Raw genomic sequence first — 18,680 nt, 5'->3', positions numbered from 1 at the left:
CCCTGTGACTATTCCAGTCACTTCATGGAGGGTTATGGGAAAATAGAGTTCATGGTAAAGGTGAGCTGGACAGTCCTGGGATCATGAGCAACAGATGTGCCTTCAGGCCTTTGATTACAGCCTCAGGATGCAGGCTGCTCCTGCCCACTGGCTCCTGAAGGCTGACCTGCAAAAGCAGCCCTCTTCTCAGCTCTGACGGCAGCAGGGGCGGGAGGGCAGGTGCAGGTGAGCAGACCCAGGTGGGCAGGCACAGGTGAGCAGACCAGCTGGCTGATGCTGATGGCTGAGAGGGTAGAAAAGTAATGCCCTAGTCCCATAGGCCACACAAACTGTATGTGGCCATACAAGTTGGTTCCTTATAAACAATCAAGAAAGAGTGCGGATATGAGACCACAGTAGCACTCACTGTACAAGTCCATCTAGTAGCACCTAGAATTGCTCTTTGATGGACAGCATCAAGCTGGATGAGCATGAGCAGTAAGCAGGCAAAGTAAAGCCAATGGTATTTTTGGCAGTTAGAAATAATGTGGCCAGCCACAATGAGGAAGAACACTGATGGGCCCTGCCAGAAGTAAGGCAGACCACCTTCCTCAGCATCCCTCTGCGGTGGTCCTGGAGGGCCGAGTGGGCTTGCCAGCTGGGAAGAGAGGAATGATCTACTTTGGAAGGCATGTCAGTACATCTAATATTAAAAAGAGATTTATCCCCACTGTGCTCATCAAGTGGACGGAGGCCTCCCTCACCGCCTTTCACCCACAAGTGCACTGCCACACATGGGTCTCTGACTGGAAAGTTTGGGGGCAGCACGGGGAGGGCCCAGGACTTGCCAGACCACCCCCCGCCGTGTGTTCTCACGTCTGCATGCCATCGCCCCAGCATGGGTGCTGCACGGCGTGGCCCCTACCTCCGTAATTTATGGCTTGCTGTGCACCTCATGCTGCCACTTAGTCCCTGAAGAAAACATTCCTCCCCTAACACACATCCCCTTGTTTATTTCTGCCTCCCTCCTGGCTGTTTTTCTCCACATTGCCCCTGTTATGGGGCCCCAGCCACTCACACAGAGTTCTGGGCCTGCAGGGTTTGCCGGCTGAGAGGACATTAGTCTACATGGGTGAAACTCAGGCGCCCTCCCCACTGAAGTGCGCTGTCACCGCCTCCCTCCCTTTGCCAGCAGACATCCACTGACTAGACAATGGTCACTTAACTGCCTGTCACCTGTGCAGTGGACAGAGCATTCTCGTACCCTAGATGAAATGCACAGCCTGTGTGAAGAGGTCCAATAAAGCAGAAAACGAGATTTTTCACTCCTGTCACTGGAGAATACTTGGAGTATTTCAATCACCGCTATGGTCACAAAGTCAGTGGCACCTGCTCCACCACTACTAGCAAAACTTCCTCATTGTTCCAGTGCCAAGGAACAAATCACAGGGGTGAAGACTGCAGACCCTGGAGTCCAGCCTTGCGAGCCAGACGCAGCTCCCAGGGCAGAGGACGGGCCTCCTGCACCCACAGGGATGCCCCTCTTCTGCTCTCAGCCAGGCCCCTGCTGAGAGTTGTTTGCTGCCACTTACTTCTGAGTCAGCTTCTCCCTGGCTCTCTGAACAGGCTCATCTCTGCAGACATCTCTTAGAGCTTGAAAAAATTATATAAATCTTTCAAGATCCAGTAGCACACAACCTTTGGTTTTATAAAAAGCATACATGTTGGTTCTGATGAACGCTGGCCTTCTCATGTCAACAAATGCCTATTTCACCAAACGATGAGTTTCACCTCTCTTCTGAGATACGCACTAGTATAAACACAACATGACCCCATATATGTGAGATGGGTTTGCTCCTTGAAACACCATAATAAGGAAAGAAATTGACTGACAACAGACTGAATGAAGGCAAGCAAGCTCTCACCCTGGCCTGCGGCCGGGAGGGAGAGGCGAAAAGGGCGGTGTTTCTCTCTCCTTTCACGGCCGCAGGATTCTAGAAAATCAAATAGCAGTCTGGGAGGGACAGCCTTGCTCCACAGAGTCTACTGAGAGATGGTGCAGTGGGGAGACAGAATCGCAGCACGGCAGGATGTGGAGCAGGCCAGGGCCTGCACCAGCGCCCAGGTATGCGGCTGACAGGCAGGGCGCTGGCCCGCGGCAGGTGCAGCACCGCCAGTGCCCGTGGCCCCAGGAAAAGAAAACCTGCAGGTGCCGTCAGGACATGTCCTGAGCCTCCGAAGCCACGCGCTTTTCTGAATAGCTGTCCTATGCTCATTGTCTGGCTGCAAGATGATGGTGTGCATTGTGGGGGGACAAGAGGGAGGGAGTGGTGTGTGGAGTCTCCTGCTCTGGTGGCTTTGATGACACACAGGGGTGGCTCCAGAGTGAGGGGCAGTGGGAGGAGGTGGGGCAGGCAGCGGAGATCCCAGGGTGCTGGTGTGGGCTGGCTGAGCCTGTGCCAGAGGAGGCGGGGTAGGGACTACTCTGCCAGTCCTGAGGCAGCCTCTCTTCCCCCAGGAGGGTGACACTGTCTTCTGATGTCTGGGAAAGTTAGACGGGAAGCCCTACACACCTTCAAATCCAGCCCTCGCTGCCTGCAACAGGCTTCAGTCCTTGGCCAGTATTTAATATTTCCCTCCATTATTTTGTGAAAAAAGGAAGACATGTTAAGCTCCCAACACTTTAGAAGATAAATGTGACATTAACAGTGCCATCACCACAGTTTGCTAGGGCAAGCCATGGCAGTGCGGTCTCAGGGAGGACCAGGTCTCACCTGTGCCCACAGAGGGGACTGCACATGGCTGGCCACAGTCATGCACCCCGATATCATGCCCTGCTGCATTTTTTTCTGTTTATGTTTCTCACTTTTCCCCTTCTATAGAACGTAAATCCATGAAAACATGGCCCTGGTCAGTCCTCTTCTGTGCTGTCTACCCATATGGTAGTGGGCACTCAGTCAATATTTGCTGAATGAGTGAAGGATTGAACCCCACGGCACAGCATTAGTGGAAAACTTATTTTGACCTGAATGTCAACGGAGTGTGTGTGCTCAAGGCAATGTTGTTTTTCAAGAAAGCAGATGTGACGCCATTGTACACCCAACAAATACAAATTGCGGGGCTTGGTAACTCTCCATGGCCTACAGCTCTGACAGCCTCTGATGTGCTGTGTGAAACCAAGAGCAGAAATGGATGTCTCCATTCTACTCATCCGTGCATGGCTGCAGTAGCAGCCAGTTCATTTTGGTCCTGTTTCATTTGGTATTAAAAATGCCCCTGTAGGCTGGATGTGCTGGCTCACACCTGTGATGCCAGTACTTTGGGAGGCCGAGGCTGGAGGATTGCTTGAGACCAGGAGTTCGAGACCAGCCTGGGCAACATGGTGAAACCCTGTCTCACAAAAAAATGCAAAAATTAGCCGGGCACAGTGGCACTTGCCTATAATCCCAGCTACCCGAGAGGCTGAGGTGGGAGGATCACTGAGCCTAGGAGGTCGTGGCTGCAGTAAGCCGAGGCCGTAACACTGCACTCCAGGCTGGGTGATAAAGCAAGACCTTTGGAGAACAAAAGGGGGTTAACTGCAGACACTCGCACACCTGGCAAAGTTACTGGAAGAAGCATGTCTTTGCCTGGAGAACAGCAAGGGCTGATTCAATGCCTTTATTTGGACTCTGCATGTGGAATTTTATTACTTGGAATATATCCTCAAAAAAATGGAAGTAAAGTAAGCAGACTAAACTGAAGTGTATAATAAGTTTGGTTTGATTTAAATAGATTATTACATTGATAAGGTTAGAACAAGCTATGACAATGCATTAAGAAATAAACATCATTGTGAAACTTAAAAATTAAGCTATGAGATATTCTATGATTCCTAAGATGAGCCCCTGTAGGTATAGGTAACTGAAGGATTTCACTAGGGTGATGATTCTATTCATCTTCAGCCTCCTGGTAAAGTTACATTGATGAGGGGTTTGAAACCTATAGGTTTTTAGCACTCGGCTAACCACAAAACCATAACTTTCAAAGGAGGTAAATGTGCAGGTCAACAGAATAGGAATTTATATGGTAAACGTTACACTGACTGAGAAACTCTCTCCCTTCCTCAGCAGACACTGTTATTCTTAGACAGGATAGGTTCTGAGCCAGTCAGGGGGTTAGGAGAGGGTGTTAGGGCAACTTGGTGCTTCTGAAAGGCTGTTGAGGTTTTTGGCACACACTACAACTCTCTGAAAGACAATGGATTTCTGGAGATCCTTTGAGTCACCTTTGCCATGATGCTGCAACCCTAGGCCTGTCCACACTCCCACACCTCCGTGTCTCTTGCAGGAATGGACTTCCTTCCCTTTTTCTCCCTTCTGCCTGGAAAATTTCTGCTCTCCCTCCCCGGTGAAGCCCTTCCAGCCTCTGCCAAGAAGTCTGGCCACCCTGAGTGTGTTGTCCAGGCATCTCTTACAGCCTGGGAGAGCATCACACTTATTATCAACTTTGATGTCATGAGGCCTGGGACTCACATTCTCCACAGTGCTCTTGTCTGGTGTATAATAAACCCGCATTAAACTGATGACAAATGAAGAGCATGCTCAGCTCAAACTCGTGATGCTAGAATCTCAGAAATTTCCCCATACATCCCCAGAATTCAGCTCTTCCTTTGCAAATGACAAATGTCCTGTAGCAAACCATCTGTGGGAGCCTTACAGTGCCAGGGCCTCTCAGCAAGCATGCACCCCATGGACCTGGCCGCCTTTGGAACGTGTTCCCCTCCACAATCTGCATCTTCATTATTTTAAACCTTGAACACCATCTCCTCAATTTCTTCCTCTCAAACTGCACTTTGTCTTCCATGTCATAATCGCCCCCACTACCTACTTCAGTCTTGACATTTTCTCCCAGTTTTCCAGCCTGCACTGGCCTCTTTCCCTCCTCCCTTTTGGGCATTCCTCGCACCTTTTCTCCATCTGAGTGACTCCCTCTCATGCACCAGACATGTTCCTGGCGTTGTCTTTTCCCAGAAACTCTCTCTGGTGGCTCTTGGCGAGCTGTGTTCCCTTAGTAGGGTTAGCACACTCCCCTGTTACCCTATTGTCGTACTTGGCCCTGTAAAACACAATTTCCTGTTAGTGTATCTTTACACTCTACAAAATATAAACTCCTCAAGAGACAAAATAGATCTCATTTACCTGCAATTTCCATGTCAATACATGACAGTTAAGCTCCCACCCTGTGTGAAGATTCTACAAGCCGCCTGGGGCGGGTCTGTGGAGCAGAGGGCTTTGCAGAGGCTAAAGAGCTCTCTGGATCCTTGGAAAGTTAGAGCACTCCAGGAAGATTGCTAAGTAAAGAAAACCAAACCCACGTGTCCTTCTCTACAGGCTTGAAATTCAAATGGGAGAACCCAACACATCTCCATTCAGAAGTTGGTGTGAAGAATTTACCCACATTTCCCCTTTCGCCCACAATGCAATCACTGCTCCTTAAAGACTGTGTCAGATTAATCTTGGGTTTGCTTACAAGTGACAGCCTGCAGGATTCTCACCCATCCATTGTGAGAGGTGTGCCACCCAGGAAAGCAATGGGTGGCTGGGTGTCTTAGGGCAAATTCCAAAATATGATTCCCATCTGAGCTCTCAATGAATGATGTTACAAGTCCATCCTTCCTTTGTCGACTAAGAGTGTATCCCTCTTTGAAGGTGTACGTCAACTTCCACTTCTTCCATGACACATCCCCAACCCTAGATTCATGAATAAAAAAACAGAACTTGAAAATAAGAGAAGGATGAAGGAAGTCCCTCCTCCAAATCCAGAGCCATCTTTGTCTTTATCACCAATTTGGCACAACTTTTTCAGATAAGGGACTTGAGAGATTTGTATTCACCACTGCCCTCACACATGTTCATATTGCAACATTGACTAGCACAGTATCTTGTTTGGTATAGGTGTTCCAAAAATATTGATTAATTGGCTAATGAAAAGAACACACTGATCACTGAGAGAAAGGAAACATCTCCCAGGAAGTTGAAGGCCAGAGTTTCTAGTAAACATGACCATCAGTCTTTAGGGTTATCCTGGCCACCATGAAAATGAAGCCTAGTTTCCAAAAGCTGTCAGTGGAAGGGCCACATGCTGAGTCCCAGGACTGGTGACTGGTTAAATAGTATCCGTGCCCTAACCTGAGTAACGGTAAGATTTTTATTATTTGTGTGGCATTTTTACACTTTGCAAATCACTTTTATATCCATGACTTCGTTTGATGTTTACAACCATCCTGGAAGTTGACGGGGCAGATGTGGTGATTATCAGATGAATAAACTGAGGCACAGAGAGGTCAGGAGACTTCAGCCCCAACATCTGCCTAAGGGAAATGAATGTGGGCAAGATGCAGCGCTGGGCCCAAGAGACAACAGCCTATGGGACCAAAAGATAGCATGCAGAAGGCCAAAGCAGAGGTCTGCCACGAGTGCTCAGGAAGCACAGAGGAGACAGAAAGACAGACCACCTAGATGCCCACACTGCACCCAGGGAGCAGGCTCCTTGGGAGCTGAGCGAGAGACTCAGATCCTCCCGACTCTGCAGCTTCTGGAGGGATGAAAGGGGCTCTGAATGTGTGAGCTACAGTAATTATGTTTGCTTTAATGGAGCAATGCCGGCTTTTGTTGTGCTATGGTGCAAAGGCCTAATTATTCAAACGCAGCCATTAGTTCCCACACAGCAGAGATGACGGCAGATGTTATAAAGATAACATCTCTTGGCCCTTTGCCTGCCAGCCCCAACCACAGGGACACTTCAGACGCGACAGCAGCTCCTGCCAGGAGCACCCAGCACATGTCCCAGGACATCAGAGCCCAGAGTTGACCTGAGACATCTGGAGGGAAGAGGGGCCATGTGAGCCCCCCCTCCAGGGCCCCCAGGTGAGGGAGATGCAGGTGGGCCTGCTAGGAGCGGAGTGACCCCGGCTGCCCGGAGCCCTCTGTGTCCTGCTAGCTGTCTTCACACAGACAAGCAGCTCCCATCAGGGCACAGACACCATGTCAGGAACCCATTTCAAACATACAAGGCTGAAAGGAAATCATTCATCTCACCACAGGACGAGATGTACCCAGAAACCCGTCCAACTTCTTGCTGCCACCACCAGGAAAAAAAAAGTGACGAGCTGAATTTGTAGGGTATACGATTGCTCAAACGGGCATTCAGGAGCAGGCGCTGGCCTGCCTGCATTTTTCCTATCCCAGCCCTTCTATGAGTAACTATTAGGAAAACACAAAGGGCTTTAAAAAGTTCAAAGAATTTATCTAAAATGTGGCTGCATCATTATCACCACGAAACTGCTTAATATTTAGACTTCTGTAAACCAAAACCAAACAGAAAATTTTTTTTAAGTTGAGAGGAGAGCAGGGGTTATTTTTCCTTTGCACCAGCGCAACAGAGATTTCCTGGAAGTTGGATCCCTCGGGCTTTGTTCTCTTTCCTCTGCATGCACACACACACCTGCCTCTCTCCCATGCAACCTGCCTGGAAACTGGATACCTGGAGAGAAGAGACAGGGCTCTCAGGAAATATTTCACTTGACCAAAACTTCTGCCACCCTGTTCTTTAATCATATTTTCCTCTGGCTGCTTTTCACACATCCACCCAAGGTAGAAGGAATATATCCCATAAAAACTGTAGTGTGAAGAGTTCTCCATTTTACAAAAGAAAAAAGTGGGAGGAAATCTGCCGTAATAATGAGGGAAGCCATACTCTGTTCGTTAGCAGGGACTTTCTTTGAACAATGCCCCAACCTGCTGTCCAAGGAAGACTTGCATGGGAGCGACAGGAATGGGGAGGTGAAGGCTGCCCAGGTTCTAAGGACTCCCCTCCATGCAGCCTGGCAACAAATCCTCCTGGGCAAGGCATTTCCGGCTCAGTGTGTTGCTTTTTTTCCATGTGGAGTTGTAGAAGAAAACCTGGGAAAGGATTAAGTCAAGCATTTGCTTCCCAGCTGAAGAAGAGGAACACGGACCTCAGAAAGACTGCAGAAGTTGAGAGCTCTGGAAGTGCGTCAATTTTTAAAACCATACACACACAGTTTAAAAGAAAGTTTTTTTTAAAATAACAGTTAAAATGTTAACAATGAGAAACAGCAGTGCGCACACAGGCATGGCTAGCTTTGTGGCTGAAACAGAGGAAGGTGGGTCATGGGCTGTTATGAAGAATGGAAAGAATTGCACAGGTCTGGAAAAGATCTGGAAATGACACTCCCATCCATATTTTAATGCCAAAGCAAGAGAACATCAAGAAATCACCAAATGCCATCCTGGGAGGTCAGAAGCAGGGGAGACAGGGGACATCTCATAAATCAAAGGCTAGTCCTGGAGACAGGAAAACAGGGCCAGTAGCTCCTGGGCCTTGCGGCTCGCTGGTGGGTGCAGGACTGAAAAGAATGGGGGTACGAGTTGTGCTAGAATCCTGGTTTTTCAGAGAAAACTGGGGCTGAGGAGCAGGTCTAGAGTCAGCACACAGGCGTTCAGACCCAGGGCTCGCTGCAGTATCTTCACTCAACTTCTGCACAGAACAGCTCCAGGAAGCGGTGTCTACAGGTGCAGGTGAAGATGGAAGACGGACTAATTGAACTGAAGGAGGCTCTGGGCAAAACAGTCATCCCCTCCTCCACCCAACCACTGCCTTTCCTCCCATCCAGCTCACATGCCTAAAAAGTCAGTCCGTGCTTGCTTTTCCTGGTGAGTTTCTTCTAAACGAATGTACTTGTCTCTTCTCTTTCTACGTGAAAAATACTAAGGCAAAACCAGGCACCTTTGGCTTCTGCATGCAGCTCTGTAGCCATGGACGAGATTGAGCCACAGTATTTTTATAGCCTCCTTGACAACAGACTGAGGAAGACACTGCCCCACCCAACACAGGTGTGTAGACCCCCATCCCCACTATTCCTGCAGGCTAGAGCACTCAGCCTCTGAGCGGCATGACTCCAGGCAGTCATGCAGCCATCTATTCAGACCCAAGGCCAAACCCACACTCCTGTGAGGGCCACGGGATTCCCTTGGCAGAAGGAAACATTTTCCATTGTCAGTATTCACAAGGAGAGGCCTGTCTTGGGGTAGGTCAAAGTGGGGGAACATGCCCTCCGCTGTGGGCCTAAGTGCCAGGCCTGAGGTATCCTGGGGTTGGGGGAGGCAGTGGCCTGAAGAGAGACAGGGATCAGGGTCAATCCTGGGGGCCCTGGCTGCTCTCCGATGGCATGTTTGGGGTTCTTGGCCTGTCTTTGTGCGTGAACCATGTTGGCTCCTATGAAACCTACAAACTTCCTTCTCAGGATAATGCCGTAAGTACACAAAACTAAATAGGATTAAATAAAAATATTAAAATAGGCCTTATCCATGTAATCCCTGATTAAGAACTCACTTGAGAACTCAAGTGACCTAGATTTTGGCATAAACTGTAAATGGGGAGCAGCCACGGTGAGCTCTGGTTCTGCAGTTGCAGGCTGTGCTGGGCCACGCAGGCTGCTGCTGTGATGAAGGATACCTGGCCCCTGCAGAGCACACAGTGCAAACCCCCCAGGGTTTCTTGGCGCTGGCTGGAGCCACTTCCATTTTGTTTTATACTCAAATGTCCAAGGATTGGCTAAGAAGTTAACTAAAGTGTCATTTCTAAGTACAAAGACATTTCTGTAGAACCATATGCTTTATAAATTGTATTGAGTAGATTCACTTATATAGGACATCAACACATTATTTTCTATTTTATGCTACTTTTCTTATGAAGTACTCAAATCATAAATAAACCCAAGGATGTTCTCTTAGAGACAGATAAACATAGGGTACCGAGGACTCGGTTTTCATTTTGCTTTCCATCTTTGTAGTGACTTTTCAGTGGCTGAGCTCACTGCAGGCTTTTCACGGAGCCTGAGAGCCATGTGCACTCTGGGCCCTGGTGCTCCGCAGGAGCGATGTTTAGCAGGTTGCAGCATCAGCTCACCTGCTGCTGCAGAGCTCTGCGTCTCCAACAGGCACCTGCACACACAGAGGAGTTGTCATTACCCTTAGTGCTATGCACACAGGCGAGTCTGGGCCTGTTGCGAGTCGCCTCCGGTAATCACAGACCCAGACACATGGTGCGGTGGAGAAGGTGGGGAGACAAGCAGCACCCACACCCTGTGCCTCCCGACCTCCGTCAGGACCCCATGTCCCCACCACTCCCTTCCCCACCCACCCTGCCTGGGCCTGAGTCACAGCCCAGAGTCTGCATGCCAGGTCCAGCACCTACTCCTCTCACTCTGTGGACTTCCGGCCACTCTGCCAGCCACGCCCTCACACAGACATTCCAAGACAAGGGAAAGGGGCTGTGGGGAAGCCTCTGACCTAACATGAAAGGCCCCCCATGGCTTCCAGCCACAGGGAGGGGAGGGCGTGGGGGATGCTGAGATTTCCTCCAATGACCTCTCTGCAGCAGCTCCTTCAAAGGAGCCCTTCTTTTCCAGTTGAAGGCAATGCTTTTTCACTTTTTGCATTCAGGCTGGTTAACAGGCAGCTGTGATCGCTCTTAAGACTGAGGTCCTAGGAGAGTCTGGGAGTGAACTCACTTCCTAGTGGCAATGAGGGAAGACACCTAGTCATCCTGAGCTCTCTACCTGGGCCATGCCTTACCCAGGCTGCTGGCCCACACTGTACCACACAATGTCTTATTTTCGGAGCACACTGAAGTTCAACTTCCTCCTCTCCATGACTCTACACAGATTGTGACTTCTGCTTCATGGGGGAGTGCAGCATGAGGATTTCTGCTCCACCCATGAGTCTGAAAGCTTTCCACACCCAAGCAAGCCCTGGATGGGGTTCATTTCAGTTCCTGGTCAAAATATGGGGGCCGTTATACTCAACTACCCAGGACGAGGTGCTGGAAGAAAAATTCTCCAGATTGTAAAGTTTAATGTCGAAATATCAAGTAAGGCATTTCTTTTCTTTGCGATCATGCAACAGATCCAAAAGCAAGAGAGTAAACTTCTCATTTCTATGCAAATCAGTTTTCCAAGGGAAAGAAAAAGAATGACGAACGGAAGATCAGGGAAGCTCAGGGAGTTATTTTACCTCCTGCACTTGATCCATCTGCAAAGTGACACATGGCATCCACTTCCTCAGGAGAAGACAAACCTACAGAGAACACAGAAGTCTCACTTTCCTATGACTAATGTTTACAATGCAAGAACATTTGATCAAAGTAGGCCTACCCAAGAGCTGGAGTAGGCGCTTACCCATAGCTCCCACATGGCCCTACGGAAATCACAGGTGGCTTCAGGTGAGCCCCAGACACCTGGAGCTCCTTATGACTAGTGTGGCAGGTAAGCCTTTGATAAATCCCAGCTCTAAAACCTTGGCAAGGGCCGCTTGGCTTTCCAACATTCTTTTGTGTGTCAAAGCTCCAGCCTGATGCTTCCAAAGGCGCATGCTCCACAGGATTTGTGGCAATTCTCATGGCTGAGCACTTTGCAGCGCATTGGCAAGGAGGCGCTCTTCCCCTCCCAAATATGCAGGTCAGAGCATGTGAGCGACAGCTGCCTGGCCTGCCCTCCTTAGCCTGGCAGAGCGGGAAGCCTTGCTCAGGCAGCTCCCCATGGCTGGAAGGCCCTCCCTCCCTCCCTTCCAGTTCCTCTTCTACACTGGTGAGATGCATGGGCCTTTATTGCTCTTCTACAAATATAGGGAAACTGAGGCTATCATCTGCTATGTCCCCAACACTCATCTCTCACATCACACTGGAGGGCAGCATCTCAGCCTCTCTGAGATTACAGACTCTGGTCTCCTACTTGGGATGACGATGTTGATTCTAGAGGAGCAAGTAAGTAATTTTCCGTCAGTACGTTAGGTACTTAGAGCAGTATCAAATGTTCAGCTATTCTTTGTATCATGCTTAGTATTATTAGTGCAACATGTCTTAAAAGCATTTTCTCTGATACTGTTTTGGTTCCCTTTGACACTTACCCCACTTTTATGCTGTTTTTCCTAGAAAGGCTTAGCTAATTCTTATGTTTGGCCAGTTTAAATAATCTAACTTCCTTTTTATCAGATCTCCTTAAAAGCCATAGCGATTTAACGAAATTTGTTGAAATATATCAACCACCCCGTGAAATAGACACTGCAGAGTTGTCATGGCCCCGCATGTGTCCCTGGTGCAGGTGTGGGTATGTATGTGTGATGATTTTGTTTGTTTTCATGGGATGTTTTGTTTCCAGCTGAGGGGAGGGGCATGAAGGGGTAAACCATCAGGATAGTTTTCCAGCAGTCACTTGTTCTAGAGTGGGAACCTGTTCCTGTGAAAGATTCCAAGCTTCACCTCCTATTACCATAAATGGATTATATATTCTTTCTATAGACAGAACAATTAAAGCAAACTACAGGACTCACTGGAGTGGAGGAGATCTGGGAACCCCGCGTATAGCATGGGAACTGAGCAAGCCAGCTTTTCACAGTGATTGATGCTGCAGGTTTAACAGTGCCAAGGAGGGCTGGGCCCAGTCTCCTCCTGAATTCATTAGCTGTGTTTGTTTTATACATGGACTACCTGTGTTTTTTTGGCAGGGGATCATAAAGCCAAGTGACAGCAACTGCTCTGCCCAGCCGTTGCTTCTGCAGCCAAGGTCAGAGGCGATTCTGCCAGCAGCATAACTGCTGGAGTCTCAAACCTTCCTAACAGGCCAGCAGCCCAACAAGAACCCACACTGAACACCCAGCGGCACCCATGCCACCACAGACCAGTGCGTCCCACCCCACTGGGGAAATCCAATTTTGCAAATACAAGTAGCCCACCAAAAGAAAAAGTTAGGGAGAAAGCTATTTCTCTTTTTTAAAAAAAAGAAAACTGGGTGCCTGTTTTGCTTAAATTTGACTGCATGCCACACCTGCACAGATGAGCCTGCGCAGGCCTGCTGCAGAGCAGTGACAAGGTGGCACAGGCTGGAGGAGGGGCCGCCCCACCCCAGCGCACAGGGCTTGCCCCACACACACACGCAATCCTGGCCCCAGATTACATCTGCAATGGGACTGACCAGGTCTGAGGCAAAGTCTCTGCTCCAGAGACAGGGCTCCCCTTTCTATCTCCTCCAGCAGATCATTATTGGAGTTCATCCACTTTGAACGCTATCTATTCATCACCCTACACTTCCTGTACACCGAGCACCTGAGGCATTTTTACTCCCAACACTCACGACCATCCTAATTCATAATCAAGTAGCAAATGTCTTACAAGGAAGCAGAACAGAAAGAAGTGGGTACTGAAAGAACTACTTTGTGTTCATTTCACTTGAATAATTAGACAACCTCCTAGCAAATCTTAAAGTAGTCCAGAGACTCAAAGATTTAATATATGGCATATTCTTTTCCTATGTACATTCATTCACTGAGTAATTACTCAGTAATCACTCTGTGCCAACACTAAGTCAAAATTCTACATTTTTCTTTTTTGAGACAGGATCTCACTCTGTAGTCCAGGCTGGAGTGCATCATAGCTTGATCACAGCTCACTGCAGCCTCAGCCTCCTGGGCTCAAGCCATCCTCCTGTCTCAGCCTCACCAGTAGTTGAGACGACAGGTGCATGCCAGCACACCCAGCTAATTTTTTAATTTTTTTGTAGAGATGATGTCTCATTATGTTGCCCAGGTGAGATATTTTTTGTATTGGCCTCATGATTAATTTTACCTGTGTTAAGTGGCTTAAATCTGAATTACACATTATCATGATGATAGACGATAATAATTTTAGATACATTACCAAATATATACACATGATATTTTACAAGAACTTAGAGGAGTCATCCTTACACTCATGGAATTTGCAGTCTATGTTTAATATAATTCTATGTTCACTGAATATAGAATCAATATATAACCCCTGATATGTACTATTGGTAATTGGGTCAATGATTTGTCTCATTATTGCATTATTGTCAGTGTATAATCCCCAATATTACCATTAGTAATTAGGTCAATGAGTTGTCTCATTATTGCAGTTTTGTCAATATTAATCCTCAATATGAACTATTAGTAATTAGGTCAATGAGTTGTCTTATTATTGCAATATGTATACTTATGTTGATACAGTAAGAGTCACCAGAAGCAATATGAGTTTCTAAGGTAATTCCATGAAAAAATGCACACAACATATCTTGTTGGGAGCCATTGTGAATATTTCAGCAAAAAAAAGTTACAATTTTTTAAAAGTTTTTTCTCATTTTAATTGTTGAGCCATTCAGCAAACTCAGCTCAGTAATCACAGCATCAGTGGAAAATATATATTTGTCAAAGAACAATAGCACGCTGGAACTAACTCATAATGGCTTACAAAAAAAATCTATTAAACCATCAGGAATTACGTGAGCTTTTTGTTAAACTCTGCCATTATTAAATGTCAAATTATATAGACCTATAACTGAATGACTTATATTAAATGCAAAGTTAGTAAGAACTCAAAAATCACTACTTTGTCCATATTTTACTCCACTTTAGCACGTTCTAGATCTCTGGTATCTGTGTGGTGGAAGCACAGCCTAACAGCAAGCTACTGCACATCTCGTTCCAGCTCTGAGCTCGTGATGTCTCATTCGTATCATGAAATCAGCCATGGTGGGAGGATTTATACCACTGGAATCAGCAAATGCCACAGATCAGACCTTTATTTATAGCTTCATGCATTACTTAGACCTATGAAAGTGAAGAATAAAATGTGTATAATGCAGATTAAACCTAAAAGTGTGTTGTGTAGGTAGCTGTTACGTTGTGAAATAGCACAGCAATTGAGAGAATATTCTTCCTCTGTTCAGAACCCATTATCCAATTCAGCAAATAAATAGCTCACATCATTGAAGAGCAAGTGACATTCCAACACACATCTTCATTGTTTCCTTTTCACCTTACTTGTTAGTATTATTATGAAAATATCAACCAACATTCATGTCGAAGTCACATCTGCACATCAGCTGCAACACTAGGTTGGCTACAGAAACAAGATTTCAGCAAAATCAACGAAAGCATTCTGTGAGGATAAAACAGAATTTATGATAAAGCATATGTTTTATCATCATATATGCTATGATTGTTTGCAACTTGTGCACAGTACATCTTTATACATAGATGATGGTTAGTAAAATTATGTGCATATATATGCATACATTTTTTCCTGAAGATCTGGTTGTTATACATTTACCAGCACACCACTGGCTACCTGTCCTTTTCAGTTTTTCTCTATGTATGAAAATTCTAGCCAATCTAAAGGAGATCTATTTGCCTAAATATTTCTCCTCAGGAAACAGTAAGGGATATTTTGTTTTGCAGAAAAAACACTGTCAATGAAGAAATGAATTTCTTCGGTGATATTTACCAAAAGATAATTTACCAAAATGCTGGGACTATATTGAAAAATGTTTTAGATCTCACTATTCAGTAGTATTGCTTATCAGAAAATATTGTTCACATATGTCCATTTAAATTATATTCTTGGGCCGGGCGTGGTGGCTCACACCTGTAATCACAGCACTTTGGGAGGTTGAGGCAGGTGGATCACCTGAGGTCAGGAGTTCAAGACCAGTCTGGTCAACATGGTAAAACCCTGTCTCTACTAAAAATACAAAAATTAGCCAGGCCTGGTGGCACAAGCCTCTAATCCCAGCTACTCTGGGGCAGGGCGGTGGGTGCAGCTGAGGCAGGAGAATTGCTTGAACCTGGGTGACGGAGGTTGCAGCGAGCTGAGATCGTGCCACTGCACTCTAGCCTGGGCAACAGAGGGAGACTCCGTCTCAAAAATAAATAAATAAAATAAAATAAAATAAATTATACTCTTGTCTAAACAGTTACTGATCTTATATATCTCATCATTTCAATTGTTTAAGGATTTTTTTCTCCTAAAATTTTAGTGTAATTTTTAAAAATTATACATATATGTATAAATACACCTACATATACTGTACTCTTTCAGCAGAGAGAGCGCAGGGATGTTCCAACACACTTAGCGTCTGCTTCTTCCCAGGAGCTCAGACCGCAGGGTCAGCCCAGTCAAGGTCCCACTGCCAGCTCTAGCGCAATCCCACAGGAGCATTGCCCAAGAAAGCCCAAAGCATGGCCCCAAAACAGAGACAAGGCTGCAGTGAGGGGTCTCCTTGAGGACTCATTGAGTTGAAGCCATACCAGTTGAGGAAGTTATTCAAAAGCCAAAGGATCAACTGAAGAAATCTTGAGCAAAGAAAGGCTTCTCGGGGCACACCTCTCGGGACTAATTAGGAACCTGAGGTTGTAGCTTGGGGGTTGTTTCTTTTTGCACCTGGGAAAGCACTTGGCCATGGGAGGGCCCAGAATCATTTAGCACATGAATGAATGAATGATATGTGGAGGCTGCCCCCAGGGTTAGCATAGTTGCTTGAAGGCTTTATGTTTGGAAGACACATGGTATGGAAATTTTCTTATGGCACCGAGTTTAAAAGCTCTGTGGCAACCCTTCCAATAGAAGTAGACAGACTCCAGCCTTTGTGCCCACTCAGCCCACCCGTGTTTGTGTAAACTGAGTTTTGCCGGAACATAGCAGGGCTGGTGCATTTATGTGTGTTGCTTTTGCACTGCAACAGCAGCGTTGAGTAGTTCTGACAGAGACTGGATGGCCTACAGAGCCTAAGTATTTACTCTCTGGCCCTTTAGAGAAAAAGTTTGTGGATCCCTGACTTGAAGGAATTAATACAACAGGCAGAAATCTTCTGACGTTTCTCTCTTTCACATGGTTTCACAGGGACAATGAGTGATTGAAAGATAATTCACCAGTCCAGCTAAGGTTTACTGAATGCCTACTATATATGTCATTGAGAATAAATATCTCCCCTGCCTCCAGCCACCCAGGAGACCTGGTTGGAGAGACAGAGACATGGATGTCTACAATAAACAACACTCCACATCAGATCTGGGAGTAGGCATTAACTAGAAGGATCCATGCGCTCCCAGGTGGTGGCCAGTGCAGGGGCTGCCCAGAGAGGGGGTCTCAGGCTTCACGGGGCAGACAGCTACCCCTCAGGTCTCTGCTTCTTTGATGCTACTGGGGTCCTGCCATCTCAGAACAGAGGGGAGGGACCAACAATGACTCCCAGGATCCTCTGCTGCAGGAAGAGGTCAGGTGCTAGCACAGACGACCACGTGCCTGCTTTCTCATTTTGACCAGTGACCCTCGTTCTTACCCCCTTCCCCCAGGCTGGGAGGAGTGAGTGCTCCCTGCACTGCAGGGTTCACCAGGTACTGACAAGCACACCACCCAGTCCTTGCAGGAACCTCTGCAGCAAGTCCTGCTGTTTTCTCTTGTTGCTTCAAGGAGAGTAGGCACAGAGCTGTAAGGCTAGACAGCATCCCTGGGAACAGGTGGGGGCCAGGACTGAGTCTATCTGACTCCAAAGCCAAGCTATTGGGAATTCTGCTGGCGTCTGAAGCCCAGGGGAGGAGGGAGTTTCCAGGAGTAGGAGTAAGGAGTGGCGGATGCAGTGAAATGTAGTGAAGTGGAGGAGAGCAGTCAACAGACCAGTGTGGAGCCATGCTGGCCTCGCTGGTGACCGCAGGTGTGGGAGAGACCACTCATCTTCTGCCTACCCCACAATGCTGCCTTCAACCAGGTGGTTTTGGACAGGAGGATTTTATGGGCTGTTTGTCTTATTCTTTGTATCAAGGTCAGTCTTAATGGGAAAAGGCGTCATAAATGGGCAGCCAGCATGAATGAGGTCTGTATGTTCAGATAATAACTAAGAAAGGAATAGTCACTCAAAGTTATTCAAAGACCATATTTGTAGGGCAACTGAGTGTCTGTGTGCTTATTTAGAACTCCCATTCCTTAATTAGGGAACCAAGTGGACGGGGTGCAAGACTCTATCACTTAGTGATTGCTCAACCTTGAACAAGTGTCACCTCCTCTTAGAAGCTCTGTTTCTTAATATACACAGTAGGGATAATGAGGCCTAATTCCCAGGCTGGTTGTGATCACAAAATGAGGTCATGCTTGTAAATTAACTCTGTATGGTGCTTGGTTATCAATAATGCTGTTGTTCCCATCATTAGTTATTAGGACTGATATGATTAGTATTACTGAGATTACTAAGGGTTTATTATACCAAGAAATCAAGATAGAAAGGTGGCTATGTCCCAGCAGTTGGCAGAGTAGTAGGCAGCAGGAGGGTGTCCTGGCGGCACAGTCTCTCCTGTGTTTCTGCTTTACTGATTCTCCCCTCTGGCCACACATGTTTCTGCTTGGCTACAAACCCTGCCACTGGGCCACCATCCACAGCTCCCCATCTAGAAGCCACCGCATGGGATGGCGGCTGCATCCCCACCAACTGCCTCTGCATCCCCACCTACTACCCCCACTACACTCACCTCTCCTGTGCATCTATCTGCACAGACATTCTTATGGGTAGCACTGGCTCAACAGCACACATTTGCTTAACCATGGAGCTGCAGGTGTGTGCATTTCCAGTAAGGTGCTAAGCTCCATGAGGGCACAGAGGATAGATACGGTGGCCCCTTCTGTGTAGCCATCTCAAACGGACAGATGAAGCCTGAACTCCAGCAGAAAGCCTCAGGTAGTAAAGGGAGAGGGCTGATTTTCATTCCAGCCCAACCAGCTCCCTGCTCCATAAGGACCATCGCATCACTTTTCTTTCAGTTCACTAGCCTATGCAATGTGAAAGACTAGCCAACTCA

General features: G+C 47.2%; 1 long non-coding RNA gene across 1 annotated transcript in view; it reads right to left on the bottom strand.

The window, feature by feature from the left end:
* Positions 1 to 8,047: 8,047 nt before the first annotated feature.
* The window catches only part of LOC130541746 (uncharacterized), a 150,738-nt gene continuing 140,105 nt past the window's right edge, over positions 8,048 to 18,680 (bottom strand). The window contains exons 3-4 of the long non-coding RNA XR_008955844.2: positions 11,058 to 11,120; positions 8,048 to 9,986 (exon numbers count right to left, since the gene is read on the bottom strand). This is a non-coding gene — a long non-coding RNA (uncharacterized LOC130541746). The remainder of the gene's footprint in view (positions 9,987 to 11,057; positions 11,121 to 18,680) is intronic.

Source organism: Pan paniscus, chromosome 7, assembly GCF_029289425.2.
Source record: "Pan paniscus chromosome 7, NHGRI_mPanPan1-v2.0_pri, whole genome shotgun sequence".
NCBI lineage: Eukaryota > Metazoa > Chordata > Mammalia > Primates > Hominidae > Pan > Pan paniscus.
This window is presented reverse-complemented; position numbering and strand designations above follow the sequence as displayed.